General features: G+C 37.1%; 1 protein-coding gene across 4 annotated transcripts in view; it reads left to right on the top strand.

Annotated features, from left to right (window-relative positions):
- The window catches only part of SPATA16 (spermatogenesis associated 16), a 249,675-nt gene that overhangs the window by 30,769 nt on the left and 195,283 nt on the right, over positions 1-23,623 (top strand). The window lies entirely within an intron of this gene.

Here is a 23,623-nt window from a genome sequence, read left to right as displayed (position 1 = left end):
ATTGATTTTGGCAATACCATCCAGGAGTAGAAAAATATCACATATCTATACACATATGTAGACACATACAAACATACAGACACAAACAGAGATGTTGCAGTTTCATTTAAAAATTTTAGCCATAAAACAGGCACAATAATGTAAAATTCATTAGTTATAAAAGAACATTTGGAATAAATTAAGTTTATCTGCTCAGATGACTAAAACTTCTTCTACTGGTATTTGTGGAGAAGACACTTAGGATTCGTATTTGCCCTTGACGAGTAAACTCACGGAAGCTGTGGAGAAGCTTTTTTCTTTTGAAAAAAAGAAAGAAACTCTTCCCCTCCCCCTTATATTTTTTCCTTCATTAAAAGTTACCTCCCTCAAGTTTTTACTTTAAGGAGATGGCCTAGATAAGAGTATCTCAAAGGCACAAAGAAAAATGTAAGTTCCTCCAAGAAGGACTTTGGTTTCCTAAGGCCAATATTTACAAGTCTATTGAGATAAATAGGGAAGATTTTAGGATGGGTTAAAAAGGGATAGATGAACCCTGAGCTGCCTCTAGAGCTGCATTTTTATTTTTGCAAAGATATGTGAGATAAGGACAGTTGTTCTCAATTCCTCAAAGAATTGGCTCACAGCCTAAATGACACCAAGAGTTGATCCACCAATGTAAGTATATTATCTTTTTTAGTAAATTCTTTTTCAAAGCCCTCTTTTTTTCTATCTCACTGGGTATAGCTTGAGGGAGGCCTTAAAAATATTTCTTATCAGGCTCTGCAACTGGGCCAATTTTTTTTTTTTACCACAAAGCTACTTTGTAGCTGTTAGCCAAGACAAATAGTAAATATTTCTGACAGGACTGAACAACCCCTTGGCCTTAAGAGGTGTCCTCAGAGAAGGTGCAAAAGATATTTTTATTTCCCCTCTCTACCCAGTACTACAGATAGAGAGCTGGGAAAGCTGAATCTAGTAAGAATTCTCACCCTTTGCTGGCTTCTGCCTGCCAGTTTTTCCAGGATCCCATCTGCAGATTCTGACTGAGGTTTAAAATGGAGAGTGTAGCTCTGATATTTACTAGGATTTGGCAAGGCTTTCATTAAATTTATTTTTAGTTTCCTTTAGCTGTTTAAAGGAATAACATAGCAGTTTACCAGAAGATCAGTGAGTCCCATTAATTTGGGGAGGAGCCCTACTTTGAAGGTAGATAAGGGAGCTTTTGAGTTGCTATTAAAGAATTTGGATAGGGCCTTTGAGGACAACCTCTTTTCCAGCGTCTGGGTAATTACAACCAAGATATCAATTTCTGGGTCTGTGTTTTGATGATAGATCCTTAGGAGGGTATAATGGGGGAGGCCTAAGTGTTATTTTAGATATCTTTTGTATCTTTAATTTTTCATTAGCCTTTTGCAACAAAACTTTCAATGACTTACTTTGGAGCCTTGAAGCCTCTACATAACAGTTAAGATAGGTATCCTGTTCTGTTCATTTGATTTGGGAGGCCTGACTTTTAAGAGTACTTCTTAAACAATCTTCTCGAAATAAGACCATAATGGCCATTGTAATTCTAGGTTGTTTTTAGTAAGACTGCAATTTTACTAGATATTTATAGCTGATGGGACCATAGTTCTTAGACATAAGAACTGGCATAACAGAAGATGGTGCACTTAACTTTTTGGAATATAAGGATACAATTTTTATCATTCATTCATTCATCCATTCATCCATTCATTCATTTATTTTACTTAGTCTTTGGGTCTGTCAGAGCCAAATTAATACCTGAAAAGGATGTGCCACTAGGTTAAGAACCGTGTGATGTTTTATAGCGTACCTCATTGCACGCAAATGTTCTTGAGCTTGACAGATGACCCTAGTGTCAATCTAACCCATTCTGGATAGCCAACATGGGAGTCTTTGAGTAACATAATGAGTGCTCTAACAGCCTTAAGTGCTTACTCTTGCCCACCAATTTGTGGCTTTTTTGTTTTCTGAGATTCCCATTAGCAGTTAGCCTTTACCTCATGTGCACGTTAACATACTGGCAATAACTAACAAACTGGGGACTGGGGAAATGATCGAACCTGCAGACTTCAACAAATGGGGACTATGGACTAGGGGTTCCACATGAATGGGGAACTGCAAACTGCCACTAACAGTTCCCACGTGGATCTTGAGATAGGATCAAGGGCTGAGGGTTTAGATGTTACTGCAGAGTGACCAAGAGAAGACTCTGCATGCACTAACAGCAATTCCCACCATGGAACCTGAGACTAGGGAGAGGATTGGGCCAACAGACCCAAAGAACAGGGGCTGTGGACTGATTCCAAATAAATGGAGTACTGCAGCTGCCACCTGCAGTTCCTAACGTGAAATCTGAAGAAGGATTCCAAACAAATGGGAAACTACAGACTAAACCATCAGCAGTTTCCAACATGGAATCTGGAGACAGAAACAAGGGCTGGGGTTTTTCACTCAAAGCAGACTGAAAAGCCAATTAGATCTGGAGAGCTCAGAACCAAGAAAAACTTACCCATGGCCCTCAGAAATAGTGAGAAAGACATTGGACTCAAAAAATGCTTGCAGGGTATCAATCCAGTGTTTCTCATTGTCCCAGAAGCTGTTGGAAGTCTTCTTTAATCTTGCTGCTGCCACCAAATCCGTTAAAACAAAAATTCAAGTGAGTAAATTTAAAGATCTAATTGTCTTTATTCAACCATTCATGAATCTGGCACCATGCTCTCTAGCAATAGAAAGGAACTCTGAAGGGTTGTATAAAATGGAAGATTAAAAAAAATTAATATTTTATTTTAAGAGAGAGAGAGAGCAAGCAGGAGAGAGGGAGAGAGAGAGAGAGAGAGACGGAGATACAGAATCTGAAGCAGGCTCCAGGCTCTGAGCTGTTAGCACAGAGCCCCATGCAGGGCTAGAACTCACAAACTGCAAGATCATGACTTGAGTTTCAGTCAGACACTTAACCAACTGAGCCACACAGGTGCCCCTAAAATGGAAGATTTTAAAAGGCATAAAAGGGACAGGAAACAGAAATTATTAATAAAGAATGCATTGTTTCAGGCAAGGTTGCCTTTAGGCAATAGAAAAGTTCATCGAGTGGATTGTCCAAATAGTGCTGACCAGCTAATTCCATGTTGACTGGTTAAAGGTTATATTCCTGGAAAACTGAACCTGCAATTTATTAGGTTAGGTATTAAGTCTATTTGCTGACATGGAGCTTAGCACAACTGATTCCATTTGGAGCCTGTTACCTCTTTTTTTTTTTTTTTTTTAACAGATGTTAAACTGTTAAAACTTGCTCAAGGGACAATAGCCAGAAGTGGTAGAATGGGAAGCTGAACCAGGGTGCTCTGGTTCCCCAATTAACCACTGTACCTTTGCTACTGTAAGTGTGAGTTTGTTGGAAATACAGAATTTTGGATTGCATCAGACCTACAGAATCAGGATCCCAAGTGATCTTTGCACACACTGGAGTTTGAGGAACATTGCACTCTGGTATGTCAACATTAACAGATTTGCCCTTCAATTAAAACTTTATAGTTTGGTTCTTAACTTAAAATGCTCTATGCCCTCACTAATTTCATAAGAAAGAATTTCCTTTTAAGCAGTTTTTTCTATAATAGTGAGCTAGAAAATTTGGATTCCAGGTTGAGTTGGATTTCAGGGACCTGTAAAATTTTTTCAAAAACCGAAAAAGTTAGTGGTGGAAAAGAGAACATTACAAAAATTGCAATCTATTATCATCATTATTTTATGAAAATATGGAACAGTTTAACGCCAAAGAGATAGAAAATAGAAAGGGCACACTCTCAGAATGAAGGATATTTTAAAAATAAGTTAAATGTTAATTTTATGAAAAGTTGAGCAAATTGTATTTTTTATTTCCCCTTGGGTCAATAAAGCATTGGTCTGAGAACCAGCTTTTGGGAATCAGTGTTCTAGAACACATTCCCTTTATGGTAAATGGTAGGTATCCTGGATGATTGAACCTGCACCAGGGCCTTCTTATGCGATTACTTCCAGTGTAATGGAATTTGGTATGAGGCAGGTCCATTTTGGAGCCCATCCAAGGGGGTTTATTTAATGAAGTAGCAAAGATATCTCATTATAGGGCAGCCTCACCTATAATTGCTCTGCTGAGAATAATTCTGCTGCAAATCTCTAGGGCATGAAAATGTGGACATCCCAGAAAGCTTAATTTAAATCGATTCTAACACACATAGTTCTTAGTGCAATATAATCAAGAAATGGAGAGTTCACCAAATTCTGAGTGCTTGTGCTATCTTTTTAAAGATATGTGGATTTGCATATGGATCCAGTTTGCATTTCTTAACTCCTACTAGGATCCAGACCCTTTTATTCAGATAAGCATCACAATAACCCTTAAAGACATATTATCAACTTCATTTTACATATAAAGAAACTGACACTCTAAAAAGTTAGGAGAAAAAAAAAAACTTAAAATGCCACAGCTAGTTTCTGGCAAGGCTGGGATTGAATGTAGGTGCCCTGATTTCATGTCTGGAATTCTTTACACTATTGCTTTTCACTTTAGAGTATATAAAAATTGTATAGGAATATTATAAAAAATGCAGATTCTTACACATTCCCACATATGGTGGGACACAAGATGCCTTATTTCAAATAAGCTCCCGAACTGCTGGTCTAGGGACCCCTCTAAGTAGCAAGGATTTATGCCCCACAACATTCACAAGTGTCCCTCTAGCAAGTTAGTGGCATGCACTTCTGTATATCTAGCTGGCATAGCCATTGGTGGCCATGTGGGTCCAGAGCTGTGACGGACAGAACACTGAATTTGGAGTCAGATTATCTGTGATGCTGTTTCTGGTTTGTAATTACTGTGTGACTTTGAGTAACATCCTTAACTCCTTAGAACACTGTTTAGTAGGAATGATAACAACTAATGCCCAGCTACAAAGTGCTGTCATGTAGGATTGCTTGTTGAAAATGTGATGAACTCGAAATTCATGTACAAGTTGTCTTTGTACTTCTCAAGTACCTCATTTCCCTGAACAGTATGTGTATGTAACTTAAAACTTTAGTATCCCAAAGGATTTTTTCTATTTTAGTTTTTATCATCATTGTTTTATTTATTTATTTTTTTTTAAATTTTTTTTTTCAACGTTTATTTATTTTTGGGACAGGGAGAGACAGAGCATGAACGGGGGAGGGTCAGAGAGAGAGGGAGACACAGAATCAGAAACAGGGTCCAGGCTCTGAGCCATCAGCCCAGAGCCTGACGCGGGGCTCGAACTCACGGACCGCAAGATCGTGACCTGGCTGAAGTCGGACGCTTAACCGACTGCGCCACCCAGGCGCCCCATCATCATTGTTTTAATGCCTATACTCTTTTCCCTTTAACATTAAAAATTTACAGTCTTCTTTTAAAAATATTTGAAATTCAATCAAAGCTAGGTGCCAAATAGTGTATGTTTTCTACTCTGTTCCACATTTTAGAACTAGTGATCTAAATCAAACATGAGTTTGAACTATTTAACTGCATTCTGCAAAAATATAAGCTTTCACTTAAATGCACAAATTGTTATGCTGGAAATATTTCATTTTTCTTAGGAATAAATTGACTTGAAATTTTATATTCAGGATTAAACATTTCAGTTTTTTAACTTGATTGTTGCCATCTTTGTTCTATTCAGGAACACCATAACTAATAAGATATTTTTTATATGCTAACAATTTACATAGCAGGAAAACACAAAATAAATGCTCTTAACCTCAAAAATAAAAGAATAAAATTAGATATATACCTATAGTGAAACACTAGTTAAATAAGACATATCTCTAGAAAAGCAGGATTTGCCATTATAAGAAAATAATATCACTAACATTTAATAGCTGTTTCAGTCTATCATAGTCCTAGGTGCAGGGGATACAAATGCAAGTTAAAGTTCCTGCCCTCAAGAAGACAGAATAGGGACTTGCTGCCTACCTTACAAGACTTCATTTGCATTTTCAGATTATGTATTTTTTTATTTTTAATTTAGTGTGTTATTGTTTATATCTTAAGATATTTTTTTTGAAATGTGTCTTTGAAGTGGACATTTAGAAGGACTTCCTACATATTTCAGTGTAATTTAATTAACTTCAGTGGTCATCAGTCCCATCCTAGGGGAATCAGAAAGATTAAAAGATTTAAGCTACAAAGGGAGGTTGATGATTGGTTAAAGGAGCACAATGTATTTCAGACTGAGTATTATTAAAATATATGAAAGTGGGGAAAATGTCTAAGGTCATTCCTCAATTCAATGAACCCCTGCTACTATCAAGCCTTTTGATGTGGATGGCCCTGCATACCTGAGTCATGTGACTCCTGCTGAGCCCGCCTTTCCTTTACCACATAACAGCAGCCATGGACACAGCAAGGAGAGGAGCAACCATTCTCACCTGCACACCGCACTCATAACTTGTGGGGAGAATCAAAAGGAGAGGAAGAGTGAGAAAAGGGACCAGTGAGGTTCACAGGGCAGGCATTTGCTATCTCAGAGGGAACTGAGTTTTTCCATAGTGGTAGAACATGGGGGGAGGGATGAGAAGGAGCATGTTCAATAAAGAAGACTATACTATCATTTATATCACTTTACAAATGAAAGAAGAATCACATTCCATATAAAAATATTATGAACCTTGTAGATTCTTGACATAAGTACAGCTTTATTAGGGAAGCTATTAAACACACACATACACACATAGATAGATAGATAGATAGATAGATAGATAGATAGATGCTTAACCCCACCTTCAGAGAGTCTAATAGAATTGTGGGGTTCAGATAATGACCATGCCTGGGACATTGGTATTTTTAAGTTCACAAGTGATTTTATTGAGCAAATAATAGCTGAGAACTACTGAGAACTTTCTTCCCCTTTAAAATCACCTACAGTAAGAGTTAACCCGTGTGTGTGTGTGTGTGTGTGTGTGTGTGTGTGTGTGTGTGTGTTTTAAGGAAATTAAGAGGGGTACTATCTAAACATTTGAAAGCTGTTAAAAAGCATCAAGAAACTTTTAAATATCATTGTCATGAAAATTTATTCCTTAGAAATCTACACTTAAATAACCTTCTCCTGGGGCGCCTGGGTGGCGCAGTCGGTTAAGCATCCGACTTCAGCCAGGTCACGATCTCGCGGTCCGTGAGTTCGAGCCCCGCATCAGGCTCTGGGCTGATGGCTCAGAGCCTGGAGCCTGTTTCCGATTCTGTGTCTCCCTCTCTCTCTGCCCCTCCCCTGTTCATGCTCTGTCTCTCTCTGTCCCAAAAATAAATAAAAAAAAAAAACGTTGAAAAAAAAATTAAAAAAAAATAAATAACCTTCTCCTATTTACTTAAAAAGCAAATTCACTTAATGAACATTTTCCTGTTAATACTAAGAAATACATTGATACTAAATTCCAGTCAGTGGTTAGTTAGTTTGCGTCTCTGAAATACTAAATTTATCCCCTCAGTGATGACCTCATGAAAAGCAATTTATTAATCCATGAGAAGCTGAGGGAGATCTTTCCAGGAACAGGATCATTTCCATAGTTTACAAGTGTTTGTTACGGATTTGAATCAAATGATAGTAAATGTCAATGTAGTTTTTAAATATAGTTAACATTGTTTACATTGTGTGACTCAAAACCCAACCAATTCAATCACAGAAGTTTTATACAACACTAAATTGTGTTTCAATTGGATGATTCCATGTTGAGGTTTATACACACACACAAATACGATTCTTATCCAAATATTAGATAATGTTGCCCAACATTTTTCCCACTACCCAACTTTCCAAATTTATTGCAAGGCTTCCAAATATTTCCAAAGCCAAATAAAGTTAAAAACGGCAATCCTCTGTCTTTTTTCTCCATGCCTTTCCAGCCATCATACACAATACAGTGTGATGTTCACACGGATCCTGCAGGTGCCCAGTAGATGAGATCCACTTGAATTTGTTCACAGAAATGTATTGTAGAGTAAGTTTGTAGCTACTCTTTTGATTCAGATTATGTAAAAGAAGGGCAGGGGAAAATTTTTATTTCAACATCTACTTATTTGCTTAACTCCTCTGTTGCCTTATTTGACATTCAAGAAAATAGGGAAGACTTTGTTTCCACCTGAGAGATGATCCTGTTCCTAACAGAGAATAGAATATATAGTTAGGCAGGAGGTAATAAAAAAAGGAAAATAGTTTTTTTGTACTGTCTCAGTGTGGTTTCCTTATTTTGTACCTAGAACATTGGATTCATACATACCTGAATGCCACTGCCAAAGTATATTTTATTTCCAGAAATAAACAATTTCTGGAGTACTTGTTTTGGTCAATGATGATGATGATGATGATGATGATGATGATACCAATCTATGAATAAGAAATTATTGATTTTGTGGGGTAATTTATACCAAGAAATCAAACACAAATTATTAGGTGATCACTTTCTCAGTACCTCTTATTGTAGACTTTTAGTTGTCACAAACCAAGTATTGCTTTTAGAGGAAAGCAGCTAGGCAGATGAGGATATGAAGGAACCAGAAAGAGAAAACTCCAGGGTAGGTAGATTTTTTTAATTGAGTTGGAAGCAGTTGAGGGTTCTGAGACTTGAAACCAAAAATTGCATAGATAACAGAGACAAATTAGACAAGGGCTATATAGGATTAAGGCAGAGGATTCAGGGCCTCTTCAGGGAAGAGGGACCATGACTTTATAAACAGGAAGAAGTTGAGGGCTGCCAGGGTAGAAAGTACAGGGCAGAATGGAGAGAAATGAAGCTAGAAGAGCTGACAGCTTGCCAGGGGGCCATGCATGCCTTATCAAGATATTGGACATTATCCAGCAGATGACAGGAGGCCTTCTAAAAGGATTAATATAGAGAATGATGGAGTCAGATTTTTGTTCTTGCTATATCAGTCTAATGTATATAGAGAGCAAAAATAGTGCTTAATCTCTGGGTTGTAATCTAGTACTGGGTTGTGAAATTAATTTAATGATTTGTGACCAGATTGTGTTTGATAGAAACAGAATGAAATGGAACGGAATGGGAATATAGTATAATAGGAACTATTAGAGTTCATAGAGTATTGGAAGGTAAGTCTTTATGTTGTGAAATTTTGGTTTCTGTTATATGTCTAGGTATATCTATACCTGTAAATAAAAATATAGATAGGAAGAAGAGAGAAAAAAGAAATAAATTGTGTGTGCTCTCTAGCTGTATGTGTTGGAGGGAGGGAGGGAGGGAAGGTGTCCTGGGTGTGATGTAACATACACTTCTTACCATGGAATTTGGTCAAAAATAATTGAAAACCACTGGTTTAGAGGAAGATTTGAGAGGGAAAAGACTGGAGGCCATTTGGAGGCTATACCTGCAATAATTTAGGTGAGAAAAGTAAAAGTCAGAATTGGATGAGCAATAGTAAGTACAAAGAAGAGAAACCAAAGTAGAGGGAGGGAGGGAGGGAGGGAGGAAGGAAGGAAGGAAGGAAGGAAGGAAGGAAGGAAGGAAGGAAGGATAATTTTTACCCATTGCTGGCAGGTGAGAAACAAGCATTTTCTAAGGATCAAAGTGCCACCAACTCAGGAACATGAGCACATTTAAGGGTAAATGAATGAATGAAGTTTTGGACATGTTTTGTTTAAGCCAAGTGGCAAAGCAGCACACTTGTTAGATAGAGGCATGTGGAAAGCATAGAGTAGAGTTTATAACCAAAGATAGACACTGAGGAATCATCCATACCTGATACTCCCTGAAGTGTAGAAACAAAGAAGGATGAGGGGTGCCTGGCTGCCTCAGTCAGTAGAGCATGCTGACTCTTGGTCTCAGGGCTGTGAGTTCAAGCCCCATGTTAGATTTAAAGTGGGAAGGGAAAGGAAGGGAAGGGAAGGGAAGGGAAGAGAAGGGAAAGAGAGATGAAAAAAGAATTCTCAAGAATGTGAGCAATTAAGAAAAAACTATCATATTGAGAAATGATGAGACTAATTAATAGGGAACTCTAAGAAGTAACTCCTCATGGACTGGAGGATTCAAGAAAATAGCTGGTTACAGAGTGTCTAGAGGTAGCATTAAGAGTGAAAAATAATCTGTTTGTTGAAGGTCTAGGGAGAGAACAATTTTAATGGTCATCACTGCAACTCAACTTGGAAACCTTGCTTCCTCAAGAATGAGACTGAACACAATTTAGCAAGCCTGAGGAAGTAGTTGGGAACCCAAAGGTTAGATTAACCATGTTCACATATCCACTATTTAGAATGTGGAATAAAATTTAGCAAGCACAATTTATACCTTAAAATTTCACACACTGGAAAAAAATAGTCTTTGCACATTATATGGTTAAATAAGTATTTTAATCTCAATTACCTTTGTTAATAGAATAAACCATTATCTCAAACTGACAGCTGATTTCATTGTATAGTCAAGTGAAAGCTTGGCTTATTTCAAAACAAAGCAGAAGTGAAGTTGAAAAGAGAAGTGGGCACAGTGTCCAAAACATGAAAACATTTACCTTGATGATGAATCACTAAATTCTACTCCTGAAACTAGTATTATACTATATGTTAACTAACTGGAATTTAATTAATAACTCAAAACTATAAAAAATTAATTTAAAAAATAAAATAAAATAACCATTTACCTTGTAAGGAAGAGGAGAAATGGGCTCAAAGAGAATGTAGAGTTATGTAAAGTGATTTTCACTTTAAGAATAAGGACACTGGACCTGATTATATTGGGAAAGCCCATACATAGAGAGAAGGAGAGAATAATAGTAATAAAAAGATGATTGAAAATGTGAGATTCCCAAGGAAGTATGAAAGGACAGGGAAGTGGAGACAGATGGAAAGGTTAGATCTGAACACGAGGAAACCCATTTCACTAAGGTGAGAAGGAAAAGTTGTTACAGGTGGAGGTTTGAAATAATTCTTAGCTCAGATTTTTTTAATTGAGTTGGAAGCAGTTGAGGGTTCTGAGACTTGAAACCAAAAATTGCATAGATAACAGAGACAAATTAGACAAGGGCTATATAGGATTAAGGCAGAGGATTCAGGGCCTCTTCAGGGAAGAGGGACCATGACTCTATAATGACAACAAACAGCAAAGTTGTATGATTTTCTACAGTGTGTCTCTGAGAATCCAAAAGTTTTGACGCAGACGTGAGGTTTCAATGAGATGGCTTTGAGGGCAGAACCCTTGTGATTAATGATGGGAGAATGGTTGTAGTGGTGGGCTGGGGGTCTGGGCTGAGTAGGAAAGGACAGAAGAGAGCTATCAGATTGAGAGAGTGCACAGTGGTGCAGGGACTGATGGTTCAGGGAAAGGCATGTGAGCACATGAGAGTAAAAGAGCTGAAAGCCTAGGAGGTTTGGTCGAGGAGTAGTACTGGAGTATAAGATTTGAGAAGTTAAGTTCCATGGGATTGTGCTGCTAAATTAGAAGAATTTTAAGTTAGTTAAAATTAAATTAACTAGATTAGATGTCGTCTACAGCTGGATGTCACTCAGGATGATGTAGGGATAGAGAACAAAGAGGAATCATATTCCAGGGGTCACCTCTTAGTAAATGTGGGGAAATAATCAGGAGTCTGTAGATGACAGAGTTGAAGAGGGTAGAATAGCTAAATCACAAGGTGTTCTGAGCTACTGAGCTAAGGGGATAGGAAGGACAAAAAAACTTCTATATGACAGAGGCTGCGGGGGGCCTGAGCTCCTTGGAGGGCCTGGCTTAAATTAAAGAATGTGGAAGAATATTCAACCTCTTGATTAAGGGTATGGGATGATTTATTTCCAATGGGAGGGGCCAGGTATATAAGAGTAGGCAGCAGTAGGAGGACAGATTTCAGAGGGGAAACCACAGAGCACAGAGTCTCATTCAAAGAGGGTTGAAACATGCTTAAGGAAACACGTTATCCCCCCCTCAATTCTACTGGTCAATAGTCTAGCCTAGGTGAAGGTCAGTACATAATCTACTTGTTCTCAGTCTTCTTGGAAAACTCAGCAAGGCTTAGTCTGAAAGAGAAGAAAAACAGTGTAAGAAAAATTTTCTTCTTTTTGTTACTTGTACCTCTCCTGTGTCCTTTTTTCCTATGTATGCACAGCACTAATCAAAAAGTAGTAAGGGTTACTAGAATTATGTAAACTACAATGATAAATCGCTCTTATAATAAACCTCTAAAGTTAGTCAGCAGGCTTATTTGTATATTTTGGCATGCTCATTTATATTTATTGGATTTTTTGCTTGTTTTTGATATTTGAAATATTACTGAATAATTGTTTATGACTACTCAGAAGGCAACATATTAATACGTGTAGTGGTAAGCACATCTGTTTAATGAAAGAGTCACCCTAATTTACCTTGAGTGTTTAAAAAAATAATTTAAAATATTGACAAATAAGAATTCTCAGTGACTTTATTAACATGTTGTGTGTAGTGTGTGTGTGTGTGTGTGTGTGTGTGTGTGTGTGTGTGTGCGCTCTGTGCTTTTAGTATTCTCTATTTGGGATGTGTCCCAGAACACTGGCTTGGAGATAGGGTGATCATTATTTGTTGGCATGTTAAGTTTTAAGAACAAGAAGCAAATGTTTTCAAATACCAAGCAGAATGATGAAAAATAAAAATTAATGCAACAATCAATATTCACACTTGCCGATGCCTTCATGAGGTGTGAATGTTGAAAGCTGGTTACTTCAACACCAGTTGGTTCTTTTGTTTTTATTTTAATCATTTTATAACTTTGAAACTTCACTCAACAAGAGACTGAAAAAAGATATCCAACGTAGTTTAAAGTAGCTCAGCCCTGATACTAATCTCAAATTAGGAATGAACAGAACTCCCTATCATTTGTATGGGTTATGGGAGCAGCAATCAAGTATCCACTTAAGCAAAAGTAGTAAGTAAAATATTATGCTCTCTAACACCAGGGACATATGTCATCTTCGAGCATAGAAAGCCATCGCTGGCACTAAGGGCTCTGCTCAGCATTTCTGGCTCCAAAAGAGAGTTGTCCTCACAGATACTTTAGAATTGAGTTATGGTATACTTCTCTGCACTTTAGTGGCAGGAACACTAAGGGTGCATTCTAAAGCAGGCCCCGACTGCTAAGTGATGGATTTAGGCAGAGTGCTCAGAGGGGGCATCCAGAGAACATGATCTTACATGTGGGAATGTCCATTTAAGGCATCACACAGTTGCTGCTACTGCCTCTTGTTAATTTAGGCTGTCAGAGGAAGAATATGAAAAAATGAAAATGAATGCCAAAAGGTTTAGCTGATGGTAGAGAGAGGTGTAGGTGGTTGTGACAGGTTCTTGACCTCCACTTAAGTACATCCTGATGACAGTAACATGCACAGTAGAATCCTCAGGTCAGTCATCAGCTCACCCACACAGAGCATGACTGTCACAAGTGGGAGGTGTGCTGGGCCACTGAGTGCATTTGTTTTATATATTTTATATTTCTCACTCGTTTTTTTTGGACAGGTAATACATTTATGCAGATAAAAATTAAAGAGGTAGAAAATAGTATGCAGCAAAATGTCTCCTCTCCATTCTTATCATCCAGCCACCCAATTTCCATCTCTATGGGCAACAATTGTTTATCATTTAAGTTAATGAATATAAGAAATGTGGTAATACATAATATTCTTTCTGAATTTGATATCTTTACTTAAAAGTAAAAATAGAGAACTGTTCTATATCAGTGTATGCATATTTCCTCCTCTTTGTCACGGCATAATATTCCATTATATTGAAGACATGTATTCCCTATTGATGAACATATGGGTTTTTTCCAGTATGATCTTCTTAGAAATAGTGCTACAATTAAGAGTGTTTTGCTCTTAGAAATAGTGGTGTAGTTAACAACTTTATATACATGTCATTTTGCATTAATGCAGGCATGTCTGCAGGATATATTCCTTGAGTTAGAATCCAAGAGTTTGCACATTTGAAACTTTAATAAACGTTGCCAAATAAGACATCTATTGGCTGTGTATGAGACCTATTTTCCTTTATTCTAACTAAACTAGTGTGTTATCAAATTTTTAAATCTTTTCCAAAATAATAGATTTAAAAAATCAGTGTAAGGCAAATTTGCACTTCTTATGTGATGTATGAGTTGAGAATATTTTCCTGTTTAAGAGCGATTTGCATTTGCTTTTCTGTGTATTTCCACTTCTGGGTTTATATACCTGGGTTTTTGGTGTTTTTCTCAAGGGTGCAATGGTTTTGGGGTGCCTGAGTGGCTCAGTCAGCTGACTCTTGATTTCAGCTGAGGTCATGATCCCAGGGTCTCGGGATCAAGCTCTGCATGTGCTCTGTGCTGAGCATGGAGCCTGCTTGGGATTCTCTCTCTCTCTCTCTCTCTCTCTCTCTCTCTCTCTCTCTCTCTCTGTCTCCATGCCCCTCTCCCCAGCTTGCACTCTCTCATTCAGTCTCTCAAAAAAAGAAAAAAAAAGTGCAATGGTTTTAAATTCAAAACAAATTTGAAAAGTTCCTTTTGGGCAAATAAGTTTTCCCTTATATAATTCTGGTAATTCTTTGCAGAGTAGGAGAAAATGATTTTCTTTTAATTTGTGTTGGGTTATAAACTTGCATTAGGACCCAATTACCATCCTTTAGTAGTGCCAACACTGACCTGAGTGGCCATTTCTTACAGTATGAGGCAAATGTCTCTAAAACGAAGTGCATGCTCATATTTTCAAGAAATGGGATAGTAGTTAAGCAATAACATTTAGAAAAAAATATTCCTAGTCTATAAAAATCAGAAAGCTCTTTATTAGTAGTAAGGTTCTTGTATAAAAGCATTATTTCTCTTGTATTTGGAGATTATAAAATCTTTGGCAATTTAGGAATTGTTTATTATTTGAGATTGTAGCATTTTAGATTTTGATATTGTTTCTAATGAACCAAGTCTAGTGGTGTCATTTCTTGTAGAAAATCCTTAGAGGAAAAATAAATACAGAAGAAGTTATAGCTAGCTAAAGGTAGAACTCACCTGGAATATTTATCTAATAATGTGTTTTACAGGTAACATATGGTAGCATAGTTATATTAATTCTGGGTGACGTTTCTCTTGTTAAATTTTGTTGAAAGTGTTACATTTTAATTAGTGTCTGGTATAAACCATTTATTTCAAATAGGAAAATAATCTGATTCCTCCTATCACATATTTACTCTAGAATAAAAGATATAAAGACTGTCAATAATGGCTGAGCCAACCATGATACCCAACTTGGAATTCTCTCTGACTGGTGACAGTGACTTAATAGAATGACTATTTTCCTCCATTACATCAGAAGACTGATGCTGTACTTTGAGTACCAATTGCCTCCTGTAATAATGTTGTTTTAAATATAAAATTTATAGATTATAGATACATTTTTAAAATTCTTTTTTTCATTCTTCATCTCTAAGATGTAAAGAAAAGAAATATTTCTTCACTTCCATACCCAACAACAACAAAAAGGAATATTGTTTTTCTTTTATTGTTGTGAAATTGCTTCCATTTAAATACTTAGAGGTATGGTCTTAACTCTGATTAGCTTTTTGTTTGCGTGTCAGCATTTCTTTTCTTTTTTTTTTTTTTAACGTTTATTTATTTTTGAGAGAGAGAGACAGAGTGTGAGCAGTGGAGGGACAGAGAGAGAGGGAGACACAGAATCTGAAGCTGGCTCCAGGCTCCAAGCTGTCAGCACAGAGCCCAGGGACGCGGGGCTTGAACTCACAAACTGCAAGATCATGACCTGAGCTAACATCAGACACCCAACCAACCGAGCCACCCAGGCACCCCTGTGTGTCAGCATTTCTTAAGCAGTTAGTGTGTGCCAGCAGTTTATTTACTACACCTCCTTCAGTTCTCACAACCACCCAAAGAAGTAGGACAATCATTAGCCCCATTTTTCAAGTAAAGAAACTAAGGCTGTGGGAAGTCAAGTAACTTCCTTAAGATTAACCTTCTAGTAAATAGCGGAGTTATAGCCTGAACTTCGGTCTCTCTGATTCCAAACATACAGTAAACTGTAACCACTATGCAATACCGCCTGCTTCACAATGGAGTCCTTTTTCAAATTAAAATCTTATATAGAGGCATGATTGACATTGAAAATATTTTATAATCACCATAACCAAATCACTGAACAATCATAAAAAGGGCACATGCTAATTTGAACAGATACCTACAACCTGTGGCTTAACGTGAGCTCAGTTAATTTAGAAAGATAAAATGGGACTGTTCTGAGGCTACTGTGGGGGGACCTGTGACTCACCCCTGTAGCCCGTCCATCACACACTTTTGGAAGAAGCACATTCCATCCTTATTTCTCCTTCAAACCCCCATCTCACAGAGGAGAAAAAAAAAACTCATAAAGCCTCATACTGTTTGTATAAACCTGTGCTCTAATAGAAGGCTCACATTTCTCTTATTTGTACTCGGTGAATAACTGGAGATTAAGATACAGATTCATTCAAATTCCTTTAAAATGTCTTTTAATTAGACTCAATTCTAATATTTCTAGTGTCATTTCATAGGGAAGTCTGTCCTTATACATTTTAGCATGCACTTGTTGGGAAATATATGTCTGTCCTTTATGGTCATTTACTGAATGTTCAAATCTGTATAATTACAGTTCCCCTTTATCGCAAAATTACTTCCTTTTTAAAACATTACATAGGGATTATATGTCCAAGAGGGAATTTGGCTTTAAACATTTATGATTCATTTATTTAAATAGTTGCCAGGTAAACTGCACAGTGGGAAGATGACCTTGGACGTTACTCTTACTGTGAGAAAATAAGACAAAGCCTAGAGGAAAGAATGTAGGAGAAGCCTTGCAGTTGTGAAAACTCCTACATTGGGACTTGAATACCTCAGTGATTGAGCCAGTTAGTACTTTAATTTTCTTTTTTTCAGAAGTACTTGTGTTGGCTTACTATACAAAGAAACACAGTTAAAATAAGAGCAAAGGAACAGAAGTCAAAAAGAGAATCAGACAGGGACCTGGCCAAGGGAATTGGATAGGAAAGAAGAAATAGAGTAAATCACGAAAGCCTGTTCTGTGCCCTCTGGTCTCCAAACACACAAGTGGTAGTCTGTGCATTATAGAAGCCAAGGTGAAAGAGAAGTGGCATTCATTTGGCTACCTCACATTTACTGATTTCAAATAATGCTGATCATGAGAAGAGGTAGTCTTTTTAATACTGAGCTTTAAAAGAAATTTGTTATGTAAGAATCTATATGAAGAGTATCAATATCTTTGAGGTCATTGATTTGGAAATATAAATATAATTTTAGGAGCATGCCATATGCAAAAGCAATGGCTGTTTTTGTTTTCAAATGTATAACTTTTTCATATTTTTATCTTGAGGTATTTGCATGGGGAATATGATTTTAATACTTATAATCTCATCATATACATGTTAATCTCTTAGAAATTTTTATTTCCTGATCCAATGTCATTCAACAAACTTTTATTGTGTGCCTGTTCTATGTCAGGCACTGTGTTAAGCTCTGGGGATATAACCCAAAACAGTCATGTCCTTTCCCTTCATAAGGATCCTAGTTCATAAATGAAAAAGCAATGAAACAAAATTCAGTGTGCATTCCATTGAAGGAAGAATGAAATACTAGGACAATACATGGCATCTGACAGTACCTGGAGTTGTGGTGCCCAGATTTTTTAATTTCATGTATCAGTACAGTTTTTTTTTTAATAGGGATCAACATAGGTTGCCCACATTTTATTACCCAAGAAAACATATTTTAAAAAGAAAAGGAAAAAACAACTAGTGCTTTCTAACAACAGCATTTTATTTCAAGAACATTTTAAATTAAAAATATAGGAAGAATATGGTCTTACATTAAAGGACAAACTTTCACCAAAAAAGACAACAAAGACAATTGTCAATTTTAATTTAGGATACATATAATGTTTTAGCTGCAGAAAAATTATAACAAAACCTGATTTTAATTGTGTTTATAGAAAGTGCTCCAAAAACATAGTGCCATGATAGAATATAACAGGAAGGGGCTACTTCACAAAGAGAGAACAGAGAACTCTTCTTAGAAAAGACAGAACATCTAAACTGAGGCCTAAAGGATGAGCATAAGCCAACAGGCAAGGAGGGAAAAAAACCCAAAACTTTCCATGTCAGAATGTTAAACACTTGCTCCTCTGTATTAGCATTTCTGTGGTTGCTGTAAAAAATTACTGCAATTTTGGAAGCTTAAACAACATTGTTTTTTATCTTAGACTCACTGTACTGAAATCAAGGTGTCCACTGGCCTGCATTCCTTTTGGAGGCTCTAGGGGAGAATCTGTTTCCTTGTACTTTTCAGTTTTTAGAGGCTGTCTTCATTCCTAAGTTCATGGTCCCTTCATCCGTCTTCTTTTTTTTTTTAATTTTTTTTTTTTGTAACGTTTATTTATTTTCGAGACAGAGAGAGACAGAGCACGAACGGGGGAGGGTCAGAGCGAGAGGCAGACAGAATCTGAAGTAGGCTCCAGGCTTTGAGCTGTCAGCACAGAGCCAGATGCAGGGCTCGAACTCACGGATCGCGAGATCACGACCTGAGCCAAAGTGGACACTCAACCGACTGAGCCACCCGGGTGCCCCATCTTCATCCGTCTTCGAATCCACCATGTACCATTTTCACATCTCTCCTGCTCTGACATTGACTCGTCTGCCTCCCTCTTGTACATTCAAAAAACTCTTGTGATTACTTTGAGCCCACCCAAATAATCCAGGATAATCTCCTTAATTTTAAAAGCAGTTTAATTATTGAGGACCTGAATTCCATCTGCAACCTTGGTTTCTCCTTGCTGTGTTACAGAACATGTTTGAAGTTTCCAGGGTGTAGATGTAAATATCTTGGGAAGCCTTTCCTCTGCCTACCATACTCTCTGAGTAAAGGAGAATGTCTTAATCACTTCCTTCTTAACTATGACTTGTCAAGAACTGTGAAAGGTAGGAGATATTATTTAACTTGCAAGGTAACTGGACAATCTGCCAGAGTTCATGGGTGGTAGGAAAAGACATGAGACTCCTGGGTCACAAATGAAGGACTTCTTTCCACGGCACCATGAGCATGCTCATATTTGCATCAGCTCCCCTTATCTCCAGGTCCCATGGGGGTGATACAAATGAGGTCCAGTGGATGCCTATACACACCATGGATTGCAGTACAGTAGAGGAACTTCAAGCTTTGGGAGACTGAATAATTTATAATGAACAATAAGAATGCCATCCCTTTTTTCCCAGAAGGAAACATGACCTCTCTCTCCCAAGGCTATTTGATATGCAAACATCCTTAAAAATATAATCTAGAGCAAAGACTGATTACTACTTTGTTTGCAAGATGTATAAACGACAACAACAACAACTAGAGACCCTTGGAAAATTGTTCTCCAGTGTCTTTATGCTGCATCTACATTTAATAACCTGGTCTACAGTTTCTCAAACATAGGGACTAGTTCTTTGAAAATCATTTTAAAATCAGTTAGTTTTAAATTAAAAGATTTGGTATTTTTCTTTTCACATACTATTTTTTCAACTTCTTCATTTGTTCAGCTCAATTTCCATTTACTTATACATTGTACTTAAACATCTTTGTAACACGTGCTCTGTTCCTTCTTACAGACTTACCATCAAATAATTCTTTATGAAAACATGTTGACTTTTTGGCTAATTTAATAAACAAATGACTAATGGATAATACAAAAAGTTTGACCTCAATTCATAATAAAGTAACAAAAATTAGCAAATTTACTAATTAGGGTCCTGATACAAATAGGTAATTATTAAGAAAACCAGGTGCCAGGAGCCCCTGGTTGGCTCAGTGGCTTAAGTGTCAGACTCTTGATTTTGGATCAGGTCATGATCTCAAGGTTTCCTGAGTTCAAGCCCCATGTCAGGCTCTGTGTATTGACCAGACGGAGCCTGCTTGGGATTCTCTCTCTCTCCCTGTCTTCCTAGCTCATGCTCTCTCTATATCTCTCAAAATAAATAAACAAAAAAGAACAAGAAAGAAAGAAAACCAGGTACTAATATGACTATAATGTGAAATATCATTCTAGGAAAATAGTGACAGAGAGCTTCACTAAGAAATAGAGAAGATGAACAAATTCATTTCTACATATTTAATCCACACCTATTCTGAGGGCCAGAATTCTCAAATTAAACCTGATAATTACTATGTTTCTAGTTTTAAGGGCAAAGAAGGCTACAAGTATATAAAACTATATTAAACTACCTGATGATAAAAATGAAGTGGGTCGAAAGAAAAAAGAAATAGATCCTATTCTCTATTTGCAGAAGCGTTGGTAGTAGATGTATGCCAATAAGACATATTCTTTGAGCAACTTTGAGCTTACATAAAGTGAGCTATCAGTGTCTTCCCACCCATCTAATAATCCTGAGACCAACATTATGATGTCAGACCAAGGAAAAGGTGGCAGTTTATTCATAAAAGAGAGTCGCTCAGAAGCCAACTAGATTGTATTTGTACTCTACATATGTAGTAATTACAGCTTTGCCACTCAGAAATTTTTACCTCATTAACTTTCCTGAAAAACTGAGGCAAAGCACCCTCCCTACTTCTACCATATCCTTGTGCCATAATAGATCACTGCTCCTCTGTTAAATTTGTCAATTTGAATATGATGACAAAAGAAGCACTTACAAATTGCCAAGGAGCATGATGAATGGCAGCAGCTTTCCTTGACAGGTAAAATGCTGCAGCCATTGGTGGAAGGCATTTAGAAATTGCAGTATAAAAACCTGAACTTTATTTATTTATTTTTATTCCGTTTAAAATTTTTTTTAATTTAATTTATTTTTGAAATTTACATCCAAGTTAGTTAGCATATAGTGCAACAATGATTTTGGGAGTAGATTCCTTAATGCCCCTTACCCATTTAGCCCATCCCCCTCCCACAATCCCTCCAGTAGCTCTCTGTTCTCCATATTTAAGAGTCTCCTATGTTTTGTCCCCCTCCCTGTTTTTGTATTATTTTTGCTTCCCTTCCCTTATGTTCCTCTGTTTTGTATCTTAAAGTCCTCATATGAGTGAAGTCATGTCTTTCTCTAATTTCGCTTAGCATAATACCCTCCAGTTCCATCCACGTAGTTGCAAATGGCAAGATTTCATTCTTTTTGATTGCTGGGTAATACTCCATTGTATATATATACCACATCTTCTTTATCCATTCACCCATCGATGGACATTTGGGATCTTTCCATACTTAGGCTATTGTTGATAGTGCTGCTGTAAACATTGGGGTGCATGTGTCCCTTCAAAACAGCATACCTTGTGTAAATACCCAGTAGTGCAATTGCAGGGTCGTAGGGTAGTTCTATTTTTAATAAAAAACCTGCACTTTAAATCTGGCTTCTCTCCACCTAATCTCTGGGAACCCTAGGCCTCAGTTTCCTCATGTGCAAAAAAAAAAGATGAAAATGTGTAGTCCTGTCTCAAGATGACATGATGAAGTGTTTGTTGGAGACTCTTAACTCATAAGTAGCTTTTTTAAAATCTGAATTTCATTCTCTTTGTCTTATTTTTGTTTTGGAATGTGTTTGAGGGAATTCTTCAGTACCTGTTAACAGCAGGTGTTTTAGGAAATAATATAGTTGAAAAAAAAGGATTGTGATTATGATCTGCAATTTATCTCCGGTCAGAAATCTCCAAGCAGACCTCACAAAGCCAACCACACCTTAGGTCCTGCTGTGCTTCAAGAAGGGCTGCACTGCTGCATCCAGGAGCCACACTTCGACATTTTATTGGCACCTTCCCATTCCTCCTGCCTGGTGTCCCAATCCCTTCCCTCTTGCTCATCATTTTCACACTTGTACCTTTCTCACTCCCCATTTCAGCAACACTCACCATAATATACCCAACTATGACAGCTTCTCACCTTTGCCTTTCACATCCTGACACAAACTGCCACCATCATTTCTTCAGGTCCCCTCAAATCACAGACACTCCCCTCTTCAGAGCCTCTGCTGGCTCACTTCCTGCAGAAACCAATGGCCCCTGACTCTTCACTGATGGCTCTCACTGATATAGGCAATCATGCCCTCCATCTCAGTGGTCAACTCCATGGCCTCTTCTGCTTTCCCAGTTCTTTCCTGAAGCTTCCTATTAGGTACTAGTCTTCTCAACCATCCATAGATAAGAATATTTCAATAACTAAGCTGAGAAAAACTTGCAGTGGCCATCTGATATGACCTCCTGCCTCTAAAGGAGAGAATGCACCATACAAGATGTGTATTTTCACACCCTCTTTCAGTGTTTCCTCTAACTTCTCGTCACAACCTGAAGTAAACCATTTCTCTGAAGGTAAGTTCTTCCCTATGTCTAAACCTACTCTCCACTGAGATAGTTTCAGTCTTATTTTGTCTCTTCAATCTCCTCAGGAGAACTTGTCTCTCATTTGGGCATGAGATAAAGGGAACCGCAAAGTTGAAAAGTCATCTAGTCCAATTACACATCTACTTTTTAAAAATATCATTGCCAGTGGGACATACAACCTGAAAAGGAATTTGCTTCATCGTGGGTGGTCTGTCCATCTTTGAGCAGCTCTGATTAGGAAAAATGTTTAACCTGAATTCACTCTAATCTGCCTTCCTGAATGTTCCATTCTCTGATGATACTCTCTCCCAACAGGACATCACAATATCTTTTGTGGTCACTCCCCTGTCTAGTACCATTTGTCGCTCACTGCTTCTCCAGCACCTAGCACTGGATCCTAAAACATAATAGGTCCGAAGAAGGTTTTGTTGAATGGATGAGTGAATGAATGATGAATGTTTGTGGTCTACAGGACCTGTATCTACTATCCTGTATCTCTTCTACAGGATAGTACTTTGCATCTAATGCATTTATGAAGTACAGTTTGGGTCTTCTCCAGGCCAGAAGTCCTTATAAGGAAAAGTTTCAAGTTCAATACAGTTTCCTTCCTCTGATCTTTCTCCAGTGTGTCTAAATTCATCTAGGTAAATATGAAAAAATATATTAAAAATTCATTTTATGTATACAATTGTATATAATCACATATGTATGTAGAAAATTCAGTTAATCTACTTTTCTAAATAAAGCTACATCAAAGTATAGAGCATGGGTAAACAGAAACTAATTAAAAGCAGGCCAATTAACTTATAAAATATATACTATGGCCCTCAAAATCTACTCACAGCTAAGTGGTTTAATTTCATATTATTAAATTGTTTTTTTTTATTTTTGGACAGAGGCGTTGTTATAACTTTATTAAACTATTTTTAAAAGAAAAATTTGAGCCACAATTCTACCACTCTGCTGTAACTGTTACCATGTTTCTGTTTTTTCCCCATCTTGCTTACTTTAAGTTATTGTAAATATATGATATACATTTTGCTTTGCACTTTTTTCACTTAAATTATATTGTACTTTTTTCACACTATCATTAATCTTTATTATTATAATTTCATTTGCTTAATAGTACTCCATCGATTTGATATACCCATAACCATTTTCCAATTAGTAGTGATTTAAAGTGTTTCCAGTTTTCTTTCTTATAGAAAATGCTATTAGGAATATTATATACATATAGATTTTCATTCTAAATATCTTGCCATATTTAAAAATATTCCCTTCTCTCCA

The sequence above is a fragment of the Puma concolor genome, chromosome C2 (assembly GCF_028749965.1).
Source record: "Puma concolor isolate L17-30 chromosome C2, mPumCon1.1.hap2, whole genome shotgun sequence".
Taxonomy (NCBI): Eukaryota; Metazoa; Chordata; class Mammalia; order Carnivora; family Felidae; genus Puma; species Puma concolor.
This window is presented reverse-complemented; position numbering and strand designations above follow the sequence as displayed.